Genomic DNA, 19,739 nt, shown 5'->3' with positions numbered 1-19,739 from the left:
TATATGAATAATAATTATGAGAAAACAATACTAGATATATTAGTATTGTTGTCTGAAGAGTTGCCTGGGTAGAGATTTTCATTTTTAATGCCTTCTTAAACTGCTTCATGGTGCAATAGGATGTGTTAATCATTGTGCTTGGAGTTGTTACTGTCATCATCATCACCATAAAAATAACACTCATCAGTTCATTACTGAACCCATACTATGTGCCAGACACCTCATTTTATTTAATTTTCAAAATAGTCCCTCCTCACCTCCTTTTGTGTTACTGGGGATGAGCCCAGAGCCTTTACACTGAGTCATATTCTCAGCTGTTTCTAAAATTTTGAGCTAGAGTCTTGCTAAGTCTAGCCTTGAATTTAGAGTCCTCCTGCCTCAGCCCCCCAGAGTGCTGGGACTGTAGATATGTGCCATCACACATACCTCAAAGTAGTCTTAATGGTAGAGTCTGATGGAAAAACCATGTTTTACTTTTATATACTTTTAAACTCTTGTTTTACTTTTATATACTTTTAAACTCTGGTCATCAAAACATGTGTGGAAATTTCCACCAATAACCAGTCCTTTAGTGGATACCAACTAGGTATCCCATTAATTCAGTTCCATTCTGACACTGTCTACCTGGAGGTTGCATCAGATCCCACAGATTGATGGTTCAGTCTCACAAGGCTGCTACCACTTCAGGTGCCATTTGCAAGTGCTAGGTTGTGACCTATTACAGTGGACACTTGAGATACAACTGGTCTCACATATGAACAACTTTGGTCATGACCAGAATTTTAGGTTTAATTTATAACTGAAATTGTGAGTTATGACCCTAATGTGAGTTGCTTGCGCCATTGTAAACAAAGACTCACAACACCAGAAAAGCATATGTAAGCATACGTGTCAGTCTGAGCCCAGATGTGCATGTCTGTGGATGTGATTTCAGTCAAGATTTTATATATTTGCTATGATTACTGCTATCAAAATGGCCCCCAGAAAGCTAGAAAAGAAGCTAGGGAAGGAATGTAAGGTAAAGGAAGCAGTCACAATCAAGAAGAAAGAAATTGTGGAGAAACATCAGAGTGACATTCATCTGACTGATCTCACTAATATGTACAGCATGAAAAAAAAAATATGTACAGCATGTTGAAATCCACCATCTTGACAATCTTACAGAGAAAAGATTTGTATAAGGAAGCTAGTGTTGCTAAAGGTGTAACTCAAATTAGTAAATCATGATTAACAGTGTTACATGAAGTAGAAAGGCTATTATCAGCATGGATAAATGAAAGGCAGATGGCAGGTTATAACCTATCTGAGTCTATAATTTGTGAAAAAGTTAAGGCTATAAAGGCAGATCTTATAAAGGAGAATCCATCAACATCTGATAATGTTGAAACATTTCATGCTAGTAAGGGTGGTTTCACAATTTTAAAGTGAGAACTGCGGTTTATAGTATAACTAGGTATGGTAAAGCAGCCAGTATGGATAAAAGGGCTGCTGAAAATTACATACATCACTTCAAAATGATGACACAGAGAAATGGATTTTGTTCTCATCAAGTTTTCAGCTGTGATGAAGCTGACCTTTTCTGGAAGAAAATGCCCAGAAAAGCATACAATACCTAAGAAGAGAAAAAAATTCCAGGCCACAAGCCTATGAAAGATAAGCTAATCCTATTGTTATGTCTCAATGTGAGTAGTGACCTCAAGATAAAGCATCTCTTGCTTTATCACTCTGAGTCCCCTAAAGTGCTTAGAAAGCATGAAATCATAAAGAATAGGCTAGGGGTCATGTGGAGATCTAACAAAAAATCTTGGGTAGCAAGAATACTCTTTCTTGAATGGATCAGGGAGTCTTTTTGTCCTATTGTTAAGAAATATATAGAGGACAAGGGTTTACCACTCAAGGCTGTCATCATCATGGATAATGCTCCTGTTTATTCACAAGATTTGGAAGAATTGTATAAAGAATTCCCATGGCTCTCAGTCAAGTTCTTCCCACCTAATACAACTCTGTTACTGTGGCCTATGGACAGCAGCTAACTTTAAGAAGATATACACTAAGGAACTGTTCCTGAAGTGCTTCCAGATGGTCTCAGATACAGATTTAACCCTTAAAGAATCCTGAGGAGTCCTTTCTTGTGTGGGATTAATTGAGAAATCCTGGGCCAATGTCTCTCTAAGGACTCTGAGATGCGCCTTGAAGAAAGTATGACCTAAAATTATATAGGAGAGAGACTTTTAAGGTTGTGTAGAGGAGTCTGAACCTTCAGTTGACTCTGGTTGAGACTGTCACTATAGCAGAATCCATAGGCTTGCATCAATCCATAGGCTTGATGATGTTGAGGAACTGGTGAACACTCAGAAACTGTCTTCAGAGGAACTTCAGCAACTTCTGGCTGAGCAACAGAGAATGGAAGCTGAGGAGCTTTCTGAAAAGAAGGGGGAGTATCAACAATCAGTGCAGCAAATTTATTCCTCTTAAATAAAGGAAATCCTAAAAAATGGACAGAGCTACAAACATTTGTAGAGAAGACTCACCCAGAGAAACAGTCAATCATTGCATTCACTTGCTTAACGACAATGTAATGTCATACTATGGAACAGTGTTAGAAAAAATACAGAAAATAGACAATCTTAGACCAGTTGTTAGTTCTGAAAAAGTTGAAACCTAGTGAGCCAGAAGCAGGTCCTAATGGGCTGCAGACTCTCCCAAAGACAGAAAGGATGCCAGAGAGCCAGATTCCTGATGTTCTTATGGTAAGGGACTCTCCTTCCAAACAACAACCAGCTTCCATTTCATCCTCCCTTCCTGAAAGCCAAAGATGTCGACTTGAATGATGATACAGTATGAAGTTGTTGTTTCTCATAAAGTAGGCACATTTTACAACTTTTTGGTGAATATACTAGGAAAATTATTGGTGTGTCTGTATGCACATTACAACCATTTTTTATTATGAAAAGCTTAGTTAAACAGTGCCTTAGGAGAGTCCAAGGGCATTATGGGTATTTCCATTATTTCTTATGGGAAAAACAGTCTGGACTTACAACAAACTTGAATTACAACCTGTCCTTGCAAACAACTTTAGTTTATAAGTCAAGCGCCCACTGTATTCCCATCATGCATTTGAATAATTTTCTAGAGCCTCTCACAGAACTCTGGGAAATATCTATGTTCACCCATTTGTTAAAAGGATATGACAAGAGATACAGATGAGCAGCTGGATGGGAGGGATGCAGAGGGTAAGAAGTGTGGAGCTTCCATGCCTTCGCTGGTTCCCCAGGTTTCTCTAGCAACTGGGAGGCTCTCTGGTACTATCCTTTGGGTTTTTATGGAGGCTTCATTTTATAGGATGACAACATTACCCAGTATTGGTGATCATTTCTACCTTCAGTGCTTCTGTGTTTCCTGAAGTTGGGAGGTGATACTAAAAGTCCCAACTGTTTAGTTAGGGCTTGGACTTTCTGGTGACCACCTCCATTCAGCCACCAGTCATCTCATATTAGCACAGAAAGTCCAGTCACTGCTGGGAGATTTCAGAGTTTTAGGAGCTGTGCACCATGGCCAGGGGCAAAGATTACACATACATATGTAATTTTAATCATTATTAGTACATGTTTGCAGTGCACAATGATTACATTCATCGTGGGGAGTTAGTAGTATATGTATATAAGGGATCTTAAATCTTTTTATGTCCTCTTCCCTCTTCTTCACTTCTCCCTCCATCTCTTGGCCATCTTCCTATTTGCTAAAGATCTAATTCATGGCTTCCTGTTATCTGGCTTTTACATTGTCTTTCAATTTATCCACACTTTAATATACTTTATTATTTATATTCATATAAAGGAAACTATATGATATTTAAACTTGTGTTTCTGATTTATTTCACCTGACATTATGGCCTCAAGGTGCATTCATTTTGCTACAAATGACTCACATTTATCCTTCTTTATGGCTGAGTAGTACTTCACTACATTTTCATTATGTATTCATCTGTTTATGTACACATAAGACACTTCCAAGATTTAGCTATTTTGAGTTGTGCTGCTATAAACATGGGTATATTGGTATCACTGTAATACGATGTTTTTAACTCTTTTAAAAAGATACCAAGAAAGGGAATACTGGGTCAAATGGAATTTCTAGTTTTAGATTTTTGAGGAATCTCCATACTAATTTGCACAGTGGTTGTACTAGTTTATGTTCATACCAAGAATATAGAAGGGTTTTGTTTTCCCCTGTAGTCTTGCCAGCATTTGCTATTATTTGATTTCTTGATAATGGCCATTCTTTCTGGAGTAAGATGGAATCTTAGTGTTGCTTTAATTTGCATTTCTCTGCAGCCAAAGATGTGGAACATTGTTTTTAATATCTATCGGCCATTTTTACTTCTTCTGAGAAGTGTGTATTCATTCCAGTTGGCTATTTCTTTTTTCTGGTACCGGGAATTGAACTCACAACCTTGCACTTGCCAGGCAGGCACTGTGCCACTGAGCTAAATCCCCAGCCTCTCATTTGGCTAATTTTTGATGTGATCTTTTACTTCCGAAGGGGTCTAATTTTTTGAGATTTAAAAAAAAATTCTAGATCTTAATCTACTGCCTGGGTTATAGCAGGCAAAAATGTTTTCCCATTTTGCAGGTAGTCTCTTCATTATGTTGGGTGTTTTCGTTGCTGTGTAGATTTTCAGTTTGATATAATGTCATTTGTTGATTTTTGATGTTATTTTTTGTGCAATTTGGATTCTTTTTAAAAGCTCCTTACTTGTGCCTATGTCTTCAAGACTTTTACCTATTTAATCTTCCAATGGATTGCTACTGTTTTAATATTTAGACTTTGATCCACTTTGATTTGATTTTAATTTAGTACATGGTCAGAGATATAGGTCCAGCTTTAATCTTCTGCATGTGGATAGCCAGTTTTCCCAGAATCATTTACTAAAGATGCTATCTTTCCTCCATTATATGTTTTTGGTTGTTTGTCAAAGATCAATATACCTGGGGTTGTTTCTACATCACTCTTCTATTCCATTAATTCACATGTCTATTTTTGTGTTAGTACTGTGCCTTTTTTGTCACTGTCACTTTGTAATCTAGTGATGCCTCCTGCTTTGTTTTTGTTGCCCAGGATTACTTTTGCTATTCTGGATCTACTCTGGTTTCATGTGAATTTTAGTATTGTTTTCTCTACTTCTGTAAGGAATACTGTTGGTGTTTTGATTAAGATTGTTGTTATGGTTGATACATTGTGTCAACTTGGGGAGTTTAGAGGTTTGGCTAAGTGACTCAGCAGGAAGCCAGGGTGCTTATTTTGTATACATCCTGAGCCTGTGGAAGAGGAGGGCATGGAGATTATGTGAGAGCTACATGCCCCTTAGGTTGTGTTTGCCTGTTTACAAAGTAAGGCAGGGAAAGAAGCTTCTTGCCGCCATTCCTCCCTTTTGCTCTGGCTGTTTGCTGTTTGGCTGCCATTCCCCCCTTTGCTCTTGTTGCTTTGCTACCTTCTGCCTCGGAGCCAGCCAAGTATGGACTGAAACCTCCACAAACTGTAAGCTGAATAAATCTTTCCTTCCTTCATTTTGGGCATTGGGTATTTTGTTTCAGCAACGAGAGAAAAGTAACCAAGACAGTTGTGTTAAATCTTTGCATTAGTTTTGGAAGTATGGCCATTTTGGCAACATTGTTTCTGCCTACCTGGGAACAGGGGATAGCTTTCCATTTTGTGAAGTCTTCTTTAATCTCCTTTCTCAGAGTACTCTAATTTCTGTTATAGAGGTCTTTGAATTCCTTTGCTAATTTCTGAGTACCTAACTTTTCTTTATGTTATTGTAAATGATACATTTTCCTTCATTTCTTTCCAAGTGAATTAATTATTGGTGTACAGGAATGTTTTTGGTTTTTTTTTTTTTGTGTGTGTTGTTTTGTATCTTGCTACCTTGCTAAATTTATTAGTTTAAGGATCAGTTTAGTGGAAATTTGGGGTCTTCTGTGTAAAAGTCATGCTGTTTGAAAATGAGGATAGTTTGACTTATTCCTTTGTTAAGCATATTGCTTTTATTACTTTCTCTTGCCTGATAACTCTGTCAAAGGTGTTTAATGCATTTATTGAGACAATCATGTGATTTTTTCCTCCTTGCTTCTGTTTATGTGATGTATTACATTTATTGATTTGTGTATGTTGAATCAATCTTGCATCCCCAGGAGGAAGCCCACTTGGGCATGCTGTGTGATTTTTTTTAAACATATTGTTGCATTCTATTTATCAGTACTGTGTTGAGGAATTTTGCTGCTATGTTCTTTAAAGAGATTGACCTATAGTTCTCTTTTTGGTTGGATCCCTGTCTGGTTTGGGAATCAGAGTGATGCTAGCTTCCAGGAATAACTCTGGGAGCACTCTGTCTCTTTCAATTTCATTAGAGTTTAAGGAGTAATGGTGTTAGATCTTCCTTTAAGTTCTTGTAGAATACACTGATGAATATATTGGGTTCTTGGGTTTTCTTAGTTGGAAAGTTCTTTATTACTGTCTCAATTTCATTGCTTGTTATTGGATTGTTCATGGTTTTTATATATTCTTAGTTCTATTTTTATAATTCATATGTATCTAGTAATCTATTCATTTGTTTTGAACTCTCCAATTTATTGAAGTAGAGGTTTTGAAGTAGCTACTAATAATCTTCTGGGTTTTGGTGGTGTCCCTTGTGATTTCACCTTTTTGTTTCTAATTGCATTGATATAGATCTTTTCTGTCCCATTTTTGGTAAGCTTGATTATGGTTTTGTCTATTCTGTTTATTCTTTCAAAGAATCAGCCCTTTGATTCATTGACTTATTGATTCTTTGTTTTTTCTTTCAGTCTCAATTTCATTAATTTCTGCCCTGATCTTTATACTTTCCTTCCTTGTGCTACCTTTGGATTTGGGTTTGTCTTATTTTTCTCAGACCTTGAGGTGCATCATTAGGTTATTTATTTGGGCTTACAGAACTCTGGTTTTCTAATGTGGGCATTCACAGCTATATATTTCCATATTAATAACTGCTTTCATTGTGTTATGTAGGTTCTAGTATGTTGTACTGGCATTATTGTTTGGTGTAGGAAGTATTTCATTTCTTTTTTGATTTCTTTCATGATCCACTAGTTTTGCATGATATATTAGAGTGGTTGGAAGTTATTTTCTTTTAGGGCTTGAAATACTTTACTCAAAACTCTCCTGGCCTTTCCAGTTTGTGTTAAGAATTGTACTATAATTCTAGTGGGCTTACCTTTATAAGTGATTTGTTATTTTTCTTTAACGTTTTTAAAGACTCTGTCCTTGTGTTGGACTTTAGGATTTTGACTATGATGTGTCTTGAGAAAGTTCTTTCCTGATCATGGTTATTTGGGGTTCTGTATGCTTTGCTTGTCTGTATATTAAATTCTTTCCTCATATTTGGAAAGTTTTCAAGTATTATTTGTGTAAGCAGGTTTTTCTGCTTATGCCATTCATGCAGTTTTCTGATTTTTTGCTAATTCTTATTAACCTTAACCTTCATTGTATCATCTAGTAGCTGTTGCATCTGTTTTCCATGATCTCTCATTGTTTTTAAAGTATCTTTGAGTATACGGTCACCTGCATCAACCCTATCTTCCAGCTCAGACACTCTGTTCTCTCATTGATATTTTCTGCTGCCTATACTTTCATTATGGATTTTTTATCTCTTGGATCTCTGTTACTTTTTCATGGGCTCTAATTCTTTATAAAAGTTATGTTCTATATTGATTTATTTAGCTTATTTAGCTTTTATTAAGTATCTTCTTTGAGCTCACTTATCATTTTGTTAAGTCCATTTTCTGTTTCTTTATATCATTTTGAGTTCATTGAGCATCTTATTGATTTGTTTTTTGGTCTTCTTTTTTATTATTTCATATGATTTGGGTTTTTGGCTTTTGATTTCCTCCCATTCTATGTTCCGTGAATCAGTTTTGAGGGAGATGGTGGCTTCTGGAGACATTTTGTTGCCTTGTTTTCTCATGTTTCTATTGCTTTAAATTTTTTTTTTTTTTGGCTGGGGATTATGAGTAAATTATAGTAGAAAGACTTTGTTGCTAGTTTGGAGAGCTCTTCTGTTAGTTTCTACTCTCCAGTGGTGTGCTCTGGGCATACCTAACTAAAAGCCTTTACCTTTGTCCTGGATTCTGACTGCCTCTGTTAATTTGGGGAGAGGAGAGTACAGTGTGAAAGTTCAATACCCAGTTCTCTGGAAATGAACCTCAGTATTGTTGATGACACAAACACAAACCAGATGTTAGCATATAGTAAAAATCTATTAATAGCAACAGCAATGCCCCCTGGCAATAGCAACAAAATAACAAACAATGATAGAGTGAAAGACAAACTGGATATTGTCATATCATAAGAACAAATAACAACTATTATTGTACCATTCTGAACAATAGAAAAGTGGCCTGTAATTGCATTATACATACAAAGACTAACCAAATATTGACATAAAGTGTCTACCAATTGCAGTGAGTATCCACTACTAACAATAGAACAGAATTCAATAACAATGGCTTAGGACCAACTAAATATCTAAAGATTAATAAAGCTTAATAGTAATACTAGTAAGGAAGGAGAGGCTGGGGAAGAGGAAAGTGAAAGAAGCAAATTTTGAAAAATAAAGAAAAGTAAGATGAGAAAGAGGAGAGAAAGTTAAGATAAAGGATCCTATTAAGTATTAAAAGAAAATTAATAGAGCTAGATAAAGGTAACAGACAAGAACAAACAAGAAAAGGGAAAAAGAATAGAGAACAAAATGAAGAAAAAAAAAAAAGAAAAGAAAAAAGGAGATATAAGAAGACAAAAGAAAAGAAACCTCTAAGTCACCAAAACAACAAAAAAAGAGAAATGAGTAAAAAAAAATTCCTTGTGATTTTGAGTGAGTGGTTTCTTTTCAGGGTCTTCACATTGGAATCCACCAGATATGGGGTAGGGATAGTGAGTCCTAGCTAACACCTATTTTGTTTCTACTCTCATGGCTTTTTGTGTGTGAATGCTGAATCCAGCCCCACCTTTCCTGCTAGGCATGGTCGGTCAATGTTTTCAGCTGTTGTATCTGATGGGTGGGAAACCACAAAAGAAGAAATCCTGTCCATCTGAACCACCCATCCTGAGAAACCAGACCACACTTGCTCCCTGCCTCCAAATTCCTCAAGGCAGCAACTCCTCCCTTCTCCTTTCCAGCCTCTTTTCTCTCCTTGCTCCCTGCTGACTCTCTTTTCAGAGTTGGCCCTCTGCCAGCAGAGTGAATTAAAATAGCCTTGTTGTCCACACAAAGCCTGCCAGAGTGATCTCTCTACTTTTGCAGCTCTGGTACATCAATGCCATGATGCCATGACTTGGACAGGGTGACCCTCCCTGAGGGGCTTTCAAGCCCTATCTGGCGCTTTTGGTCCTGAGAAGACCACCCTGTGACATTGGCTCCTTAGATCTCACTCTAAGCAGTCCCTGCTGCCAGCCACTTCAGACTGGGTAAGACTTCTTTCTCTCATCTTTTTGCACCTTTAACACTCCCTGCACCTTTAAGACTTTTCCTTCCATCCCTTCACCCAGCTCCCACTCTTCCTGCCTGCTACCACCTACTGAGCAACAAGGGCTCCTGTGACCTTTTCCTCATAGAGGGGTCTGCGGGTGCACAGAGCCTAGGGTGAGTCCAGACCCTGCGCTGCTGCTCTCATTACCTCTCTCCGCTCTCCCTTGATCTATTCCCCTCCCCCGAGCCTGCCTCCTGAAAAACCAGAATTTCTCTGTCTCTCCCCAGATCTGAAGTCCAAATACCTAATATTTTTTTGCAATGCCACTTGGCTACAGCATAAACTTCAAAATGGCTCCCAATCATCAGAAAATGGCATCTTTGATTTTTCTATTTTGTGGGACTTAAATAGTTATTGATGAAAATTGGCCAAATGGCCTGAGGTACCCTATGTCCAGGAGTTCCAAACACTTCATAACTTATCCACCCTGTGCTCTTACTGTGACTCTTCTCAAATTCTTCTTCTTTCCCTCCTGTCTGCAGCCCCTCCTGTCCCACCTGATGCTGAGTTCTCCCTGACAACAGATCCAACTGACCTCACTCTCCCCAGGCAGCCCCCTACCAAGTCTCCTGTTGCAGCTACTCCCCTCCTTTCACAGAGCCTCCTACTGATCTAATACCACCCTGATTCTAACCCTTCTCTCTATCTGAAGCTGCCCCTTAGCTCCAACCATCCTCTATGTGCTTTACCCTGCCCCACCCTGCCCCATGCCCAGTTCAAACTATAGTTTGGCCCTAATCCCTTGCCCCCAGCCCCTCAGTTGCTACTCCATGAAGTGGTGGGAACAAAGGGAATAGTGCAAGTTCATGTTCCTTTTTCTGTTAGGTGTCTCCCAGATCAGCCAGTATCTGGGCCCCTTTTCCTCTGACCCCACCCACCCTATCCGAGTTCCAATACATAACCCAGTGATATAGCCTCACCTGAGCTGATTTAAATTTTACCCTTAGATCCACTCTCTCCTCAGATGAACAGGGACAAGTATATTCTCTGGCCCAGTCCTATGGGAATGACCACAGGTGACTTCAGCCCAATGTTCCTGTAGGCCCTGAGGCTATCCCCCAGGAGGACCCAAACTGAAACTATCAGGCAGTATCCCAGGATAATGGCAGTCTAGATCCCATGATCTCTTACCTAGGAGAGGGACTTTGCAGGGCAGCCTACAAAGCAATTAATTTTGATAAATTTAAAGAAACCACTCAGACTAAAGATGAAAATCTGACCCAGTTTATGGCCCACCTGGCGGATAACCTTAGATAATTCATCACACTAGACCCAGAGGGCCAAGAAGGGCTACTTGTTCTTAAGATGCTCTTTGTCACTCAGTTGGCTCCACACAGTCACAAAAAATTACAGCAAATGGAGACTGGTCCTGAAAGCCCACAACAGCAGTTAATTAACTTAGTCTTCAAAGTCTTCAACAATAGATATGGAAGTGCTCAAAAGCAGTGTATTTCTGAGCTGCAGATGCTGGCCTCTGCTGTATGAAACCCCCCCAAGTCAACCACCAGCTTGACCACAAAGGGATCAGAGATGTCTCCTGACCACCAGTTCCCATCCAGGGCTTTGCTTCAAATGCTGCCAAAAAGGTCACTGGGCTAGATAATGCCCACGGCCTGGGATTTCCCCCATGCCATGTCCTTTCTGTAGGGGACCCCACTGGAAATCAGACTGCCCAACGTGTTGCCCCTGCTGTCTTTGGTTCACGACCCCAGGGACCCCCAGGCCAGCTCTTTCCTAGACATTCTTGGCTTGGCCATAGAAGACTGAAACAGTCCATAGGTCTTGGAGGCCCCCTGGGCCATATCAGACACTGAACTTCTACCCAAGTGGGCAGGGCTCACACAGCTGTCCATCTGTGAGACCTTCCCCACTGGGTACATTGCCCCAGTGTAAAGCTGTGTCCTCCTGATGGCTCACTTGATTTCATGTGAAAATTGCAAGTAATTCCTCTACTTCTCTCAGGCCTTCCTGAATTTTAGAAGACCCCGAAATACCCTTCCTCTGCCTGTCCTGCCACTTTACCCACTTCTTTCAGTCCACCTTAATTGTTCTCCATCTCACTTTTGATGATTTATAGAGAGGACCTTAACATCCAGTGTTTCTAATATGTATCTCCCTGTGGGTTTTCCTCATAATCCTTTCATGGCTCCAATTCAGTTACCTTTTGCCCCAGGGTTGGAATCATTTCTCATGCTCATGTTTACCCTAGCTGGGTCCATACTCCGTCTCTGTGTGGCTATCCCCTGGATGAGGTCCAATTGTTTTCCTTCCTTCTCGCCCTTTGTCTGGCTAGCCCTCTTGTTCCTTCCACTGCACTTCAGGATCACATTTTTCCTGCTCCTCCTGACAATCCCTACCTATGTCCACAAAACCCTACAGTTAACTTATTCCCTGTTAAACTGTTCCAATCCTTCCCTAACCAGAGATTGCAGGCTCTGTGTCTCTATGTCTGCAACCACCTATGTGGCCACTCCCATCCATCCTAAGTGCTGGGCCCTTAGTGACCTCACATACCACCCCTAATATAAAACAAAAGCTCACTCCAACTCCTTAACAAAGGGCCCCTAACCAATTTCCCTATCAATGACATGACAAAAAGAACTCAGAGAAGCCACGTGGCCTGACTCAATCCTATTTAGCTAACCACTCTGTATACCAGAGCTCAACAAAACCCATACGTGGCCCCATGAACACTGTCCTTCCAAGCCTCTGTCTGCTTTCAGTGTAACCTGTCCTCTGGCATACCATTAGGACATCTTGTCCCCCATCAGTATAAATATATGCTGCAGCTACTGGGCCCAGCTGATCATACTAATTACCAGTTCACCCAGGATGCTCAATTCTCTCAGCCTATCCGCTTTTCCGGGCCTCCCACAGTTACAATGACATCACTCCTCAACTGGCTGTCAGAGTTCTGTAATGGCCACCATGTCCTGTGTATGATCATACACCCATGGACCCCTCATAGCCAGTCTTCTACCCACTCTGATTGCCTCCTTTTGCCTAATTTTAACCACTCCTCACAATGGCTTCTGATGGATACTGAAAGATTCTTTTTATACTGGAAAGACAGAATAATAGACACCAATCCCATCCCCCATGGGGGCCTTCCAGCCTCTCATCAGTGCTGCCCTGACAGGCACTCTGGACATCTGGAAATATGAAAACAAAATAAAACAAAACAATCTCATACATCTCTTTAACATGCGCAACCAATTCTGCTTACCCAGCCAAAGTATTTTTTCTTTTGTGGGACATCTTCCTGCTTATGCTTCCCAACTAACTGGACCAGTATCTGTACACTGACATATGTCAGCCCAAAAGTAGACATTCTCCCAGGAAACCAGAGCCTGCCTGTCATCATTAAAGCTGTGGTCTGACAAAAAGTGGAGAAACTACTACTAATACTCCTGCTTGTTAGTCTGGGTGTTGCTACTGCTATGGGGACAGAGGTAATAGTCTATCTCCCTAACCTACTTTTGTTTCCTATCCCAATATTTCTCTGACAGCCTCAAAGAAATAGCTGAATCCAACCTAACCCCATAGAACCAGATAGACTCCCTGACATAAGTGACCCTCCAAAGCTGTAGGGGCCTGGGTCTTCTCACAGCCAAGAAAAGTGGCTTATGTATCTTTTTAAGAGAAGAATTTGCTTTTATATCAGCCAGTCATGTATAGTGTGAGACACAGCTAAAAGGCTAACTGAAAAGTCTTCAGAGATTAGACAATGACTGCCCAACTCTTGGACCAATATTTGGGGCTGGACCTCACGGCTCCTTCCACTTACTGGACATCTTGTCTGCATTCTCGTCCTCCTCCTCTTTTGGCCTTGCCTCCGCAGGGTTCTCTCAGGATTCCTGTAAAATTGAGTTCAGGCTTTCACCAATCAGTCAATGTGACAAATGCTAGTTCTGACCACCCCCTGTATTGTCCCATCCCCCCAAAACTCTCTCCCAATGAAGGTGTCCACATCACTCATATGTCCCACATGAAGAGGCCATGAGAAACAGTGCCCACCTGTACTACTCTTTTTTTTATAACAACAGAGAGACAGGAATATCATACCCAAAGGGTGAGGCTATTTTCGCCAGGCACAGGAGGAAACCACAGAAGGAAGGCTTGTCCATCTGCGTCACTGCTCCTGGGAAACATGACCATATTCTCTCTACCCTCAAATTCCTCAAGGCAGCAACTCCTCCCCTCTCCCTTCAAGCCCTTGTTCTCTCCTTGCTCCCTTTTTAAACTCAACCTTGTTCCACTGAAGTGAATTAAAATAGCCTTGTTCCTCCCTCAAAACCTGCCTGGATGGTCTCTCTGCTCTCCGTGCCTCCAGTACATTACCTTTGGGCTGTATTCACTCCAGTCCCTCCCAGGTTCTACGTCTTTCTGTATACCCCGTGTCATGACTTTCTCTGCCTAAATTTGTGACCACCCCACCCAATACTCCAGGGACCTTTGCACATACATCTCAGTCTTTGGTAACTGTGGTAACTGTCTAAGCCTCAAAACCATGGTGTGTCCATGATCACAGCAGATGGGGAACAAAACAAGCCACTGAACTCTGTGCTAGGCAGGCATCAGCTCTATCTTCTAGCTCTTGACTAGCTGACCACTGGACTTAAGGGAAACACTTTCAGACCCAGCACCCTCTGAAAGGCACTCACTACAGGCTTGGCTTCTCACTATGGAGGGTGGGGTGCCTGTGTCTTTCCTGCCATGGGTTTAAACATCTCAGGGGTCTATGTCTAGCCTGCACCCCCTCTGTGACTGTGTCTTGTGGCTGTCTCCCATCCACTCACTGTTGTAGGGCGATGCAGGAACCCAGAGGCGTAGTTGTTCTCTAGTTCTGCCTTAAACGGTGAACGCCTTCCCAGAATGTTACTAAAGTTACTAAAGTTACTGAACACTTTCTAGTATGACCAGTGCTGCACTGGGTTTCTCAGCCAAATCTGTCTCAGTGCTGGAAAGAGATGCTTTCAGAGTAAAATGTCATGCTGGTTTTGAGGTTTACAGTAGCTGTGGGTTTTTCTTGGGGCTAGCACTGCTTCCACCAGCTGTTTCCCTCTATAGCTGCCCACCTTCCCCAGGCTTACCTCATGTTAGTGGAGACAGGTTCTCTTCCACTCCCTGAGACCACGGTCAGCTTTCCAGGCTGCTTCATTCTTTTCTGTGTGCCTCGCTTCATTTCTTCAGCTTCTCTGTAGTCTCTTGATTTCCTGTCAGCTGCCTCCTGATTCCTGGAAATCTACTTCAGCTTTTCTTTTTCCCAAAGTTGTTGTTTTCCACTTATCGTGATTCCAGGACCTGGAGAGACTGTATTTTGCTGCCAGTCTTATTCTGCTATCTTTAATCCTCTCCATATTTCTTATTATATCACAATATCTCACTTCAGTACTCATCCATTTTGTGAACAAGAATTCAGACCTCTAGAGAACCTCCTTACCTCATTTATTAGGATTCATTAATCCATTATTAGTCGAGGAACTATTACATATCTGGGAATATTTTGAGGCTCCACAAATATTATCTTGTTTAATTATCAAAGCAATCCTAATGAGGTAAGGTTTCATTGTCCTTATTTCACAAATGAGAAAACTCAGCACCCTGGAAATCTTAGTAACTTAATCACTATTTCATCCATGTGCGCGTACTAAAAGAGAGGGATCCAGCAAATGAGCCCTGTGCTGACTGGCTTTGTGTCCTGATGCTGCTGTGAGACACTAGAATACAAAAAAAATCTTGTTCTGGGGCCCAAACTTTAGAGTGTCTTCACATCATAAAACAAGTTTACTTGAGAACACATGGGCACCGCTGTCTTTTGGAGCTTAGGTCTGGTTTAAAGATACATTCTCTTGACAAACACTGTTTAGGCCCCAGGGAGCAATTTCTTCATATCTTGTCCTATGTGCTCAGAGTAAAAAGCAACTGTGTTTGAAGGTTATGAAGGTTTGTAGCCGTGCTACTGCTGATATTAAGAGGTGAACGCTGCTTCAGAGACAGGGAAGATTTGATTTCAAGAGTATCCAGGTAAAGAAAGAGATAAGCCAGTTAAGTTATCAAATTTTTCTTGAAGAAGGAGTTAAATTCTCTCTCTCTGAACACACAAATACAGTAACCTTGCAAAACAAAGTATCATTTTTTTATGGCATTAGAGATTAATCCAGGGCCTTTGCACTGAGGTACATCTCTCGCTCTTTTTTTTATTAGTTTGCTTTTACTTTGAGGGTCCCACTAAATTGCTGGGTTGGGTTCAACTTGTGATCAGTCTCAGCTTCCTGGAGTGCTAGGATTGTAGGTGTTCCCACAACACCCAGCTAGAACACATTTTCTAGTAGTGCTATCACTGGATGCTGTCCAGGGAGGTTCCCCATAGAGGAGACAGGGATTGCAGCTTTCTCCCCCCACAAAACAGGTTCATACACTCTTGTCATGGGAAAAGAATTTCCAGCATGATCACAGGGAGATTTAATAGGTAAAATTATAAAGTAAGGGAAAATATAAAAATGACTTTTATTTGAACACCTGAAGGGGCTCAGTCTTACATTCTAGAGGTTCAGAGAAGAATCAGACAGGCTTTATAGATTTGCTGGGCTGGCCTAGAGTCTGGTTGATTGTTATTTCCATTCTGCTTCTGCAAGACGGTTACAGGAGAAGTTCTTACTGCTAAAGCAGGGCAGTTCTGTGTTCATGAGATTGTTTCTGCCTGGGGCAGCCTCAGTCTTGTGAAGCTCTGCTGTAATCCAGAGTCTTTCTTGCAACCTCCCATACTATAAACTAAATAAAGCTCTTTTCCTCATAAACACCAGGTATTTTGTTATAGCAACAGAAAACAGTAGTCTCTTCCACGATATAATAAAATACCTAAGGCTGGCTACTTTATAAAGAAAATAGGTAGCTAGCGTGGTGTGCAAACCTATAACTTCAGCACCCTGGGAAGCGGAGGCAGGAGTTTTGGAGGCTGAATGTCCAAATCTGGAAGAATCTTTCTATGTGGCCTTTGATATTGGCTCCTCTGATTGTGTTACAGTGTGGTGGAAAAGTGGAAAGGGAGATGGCCATGTACTGGAAGGGTAAGTGCATGAGGTGGCCTTGCTTCATAGCAATACCCTTTTGTGAGAACTAACTCACCCTATGAGACCAGCATTAATCTCTTCCAAGGGTAGTGCCCTGATGACCTAACCACTTCCATCTAGGTCTCTACTTTAAAGATCTTCCCTTCTCTGAACATCACTGCACTGGGGACCAAGTTTCCCACATGTGGACCTTGGAGGCACACTCAAACCATACCCAAATGTTTGCAGCTGTGTAACTGCTGTTCTACAGTGATCCCCATGACAGAAGTTGGCAGACGGTGCTCAGTGGACAGGAGGCTGGGGCACTGATCTGAGCACATAGGAAGTAGGGGTTGGACTTCAGGTCCAATGGGGAAAAAAAGACTAGGATCAAGCATGGGGATAGGACTCAAAGGCCAACAGTCAGGCTGCAGCCAGGATAGGCATGATTCCCCAAGCTCTATGAAGCTTCAGCTTTTTAGGTCTTGGCTAACCTAGTCCCAAAATATTAAAAAGGCCAGACAATGTTCAGCCACTCTGCAGAGGCATATTTGGAACTTTAGCAGGATTGACATGTTGCCCTGGTTCATGCCTCAGCTGGTCTGCTAGGTCTTGCATGGGGGCAGGGTCCTGAAATAGCCCATTGCAATGCAATGGAGAAGTGGGAACCACAAAACAACAAGCAAAATATGGCAACGTGGTACAACAGAGTTCTGTCTTTAATGGGAGATATGGGGCCAAGTGGAAGCAGAAGCCAGTGTCTTTTCTTCCATTTTCCCATTTTAGTTCCATCACAGGGGCATTATAGTCACTGGTGTGTGTCTTAGTTACTTTTCTCTTATTGTTGAGACAAACTATCCAACACCAGACGTTAGAGGGGTAAAGTTTACTGAGCTCACAGTTTGTAGAGGTTTCAGTCCATTCTTGGCTGGCTTCAAGGCAAGGTGGCGTGACACATGGCAGAGGGGCAACAGTTCATGGCAGTGGAAGACAGCAAGAGTAACAAGAGAGGAACTGTCCCTTGTATTGTATGCAGGCTACCCATCCTAGGGTGGGTGCAGCACTCACACCCTTAATCCTAGCCAGTCAATGGACTGACTTAGCAATCATACACCCTTGATTCCAGCATTACCCATTCTAGATTCAGCCACCTCTGAAAAGCCAACCCCCCATGACTTCATGAGGCTTTGAGGGGGGACATCTAAATACAAACTGTACAGTGTGGAAACTTAGAACATGCTTATCCCTGCTTGTCCAAAGTGTACCCTTCTTCCCGCTCCCTGTGGGGCTCAGGGATGAGCACTGATAACATGACCTGCACTTGGTGGAATGCCTTGGGGAAAAGGCTCTCACAGTTTTGGGTGTAAGCCTGGGCCATTTGGGCTGTGAGTTCCAGGCTCTTGGGTTCTGGGATAGGCTTTGTGTAGACACATTTCCTTGGATCCATGGATTTCTCACTCACTGTGCTAGAGGTAGCCAAGGCAGAAAGGGGCCAGGGTTCAGGGCTAAGGGATTCCTATTGTGTCTTATCTTGTAGTAGCAGGGCTAGTCCATGGCTGCCCAGATAGGAGATCAATGTTGCAGAGTAAAGTTCAAAGCAGGTGTGCGCAGAAATACTTGTCAGAGAGCAGGTAGGCAGTACAGGAGGTATCTATCATGTATCTCTGGGCAAGATGCTTATCCTTGGGAAGGGGATTTAGAAAAGCAAGATGTGGTCCCAGCACCAAAGAGATTGGGAGGCCACAAAAGGCAAAACCAAAAATTCTCCCTAGAGTAATCCAGTGATCAGTGTTTGGACACAAGATCTAAATAGCCTTTGCATGGAAAATCTGGAGGTATTCTTCAAGCCAGGTCATAGATCTTTTGACCCAGATCTGTCAGGGTGGGGCTGAACCTGAGGGGAATGCGTGAGGGTGATGGGTGAGGAGGATGGGGAAGGTTAAATGGACCCAGAGGAGGGAGTCAAGTACAGAGGTCGGGGCCAGCAAGGCCTGGCAGCCAACACTTCTGTCTATCAATCTACGAAGCATAGAGAAAAGGCAGTGAGGCACCTAAGACCAGAGCTGAGAGTGGCTAGATGCTTCCTTTCATTCAGGTCTTTGCTCAAATATCTTTTCTTCATAGGGGCCTCTCCCTTCTACTTTGTTTAATATCACCACTTTCCCTTTCTGATTTCATCTGTTCACCCTAGTAATACATAATATCTGACTGTATCTAATACGGTTTGGATGAGTGTCACTAAAAAGCCCATGTGCTAAATACCTGGTCCCCAGGGTGGTGTCCCTGAAACCTTCAGGAGGTGGGCCTAGAAGAAGGTTTTTAGGTCACTGAGGGCATGAATTTAAAGAGTGATATAGGACCCTGGTCTCTTCCTTTTTCTCTTTGCTTCCTGACTAATGAATGAGTGGCTTTCCTCCCTATGTGCTCTTGCTGTGATGTGCTGCCTTAAATATGCCTTTTTGTTTCATAAGTTAATTGCATCAGTCATTTTGTTATAGTGCTGCAACACTAATATTCTATCTATATATTTATCTACCTATCTATCATCTATCTTTCATCTATCTTTATATCTTATTTTCTACCTTTGCCTCTAGGCTGAGATTTCTATCTGACTTGCTCCTATTGCCCCCTACCTCTAGGGAAGTAAATGACACAAACAATTAATAAATATTAAGTAACTGACAGCAGCAAGTTATCACTCATCCTTTATGAGCAGCACCACAGTTGAAGAGTGGCTATTTGGTTCCAGATGGTGTTTCTGGCCAGGCCATCTATAGTTTTCAGATGGAAGCTTTTTCCTCACAGGAATGTCTCTGTCTTGTTTTCCAGCAGGTGTCTGGTCTTCTCTTGGAGAACAGGACCTGGCCCAAGGTGCCTGTGTGGCTCTGCAGAATTAGGATCTGGCAGGGAGGGACTTTCACTTGTTAAAGGTCAGAGAGTAGACTTTGGGTTCTAGGAGCCAGTAGTGCTCAGCTTTCTTCTGGCTCTTCTCCTTTCCACTTTGCTCTCTGACTCAGTTTATGAGCACAGAGATCTACGTTAGTGGAAAGTGGGTTGCAGTGGGGATGAGGAAGGGAAGTCGAGACCGTCAATGGCTCCTTGGCTATGAAGGGAAGGAGACAGACAC

This window comes from Chinchilla lanigera, unplaced genomic scaffold (assembly GCF_000276665.1).
Source record: "Chinchilla lanigera isolate Chin_1 unplaced genomic scaffold, ChiLan1.0 scaffold00058, whole genome shotgun sequence".
Taxonomy (NCBI): domain Eukaryota; kingdom Metazoa; phylum Chordata; class Mammalia; order Rodentia; family Chinchillidae; genus Chinchilla; species Chinchilla lanigera.
This window is presented reverse-complemented; position numbering follows the sequence as displayed.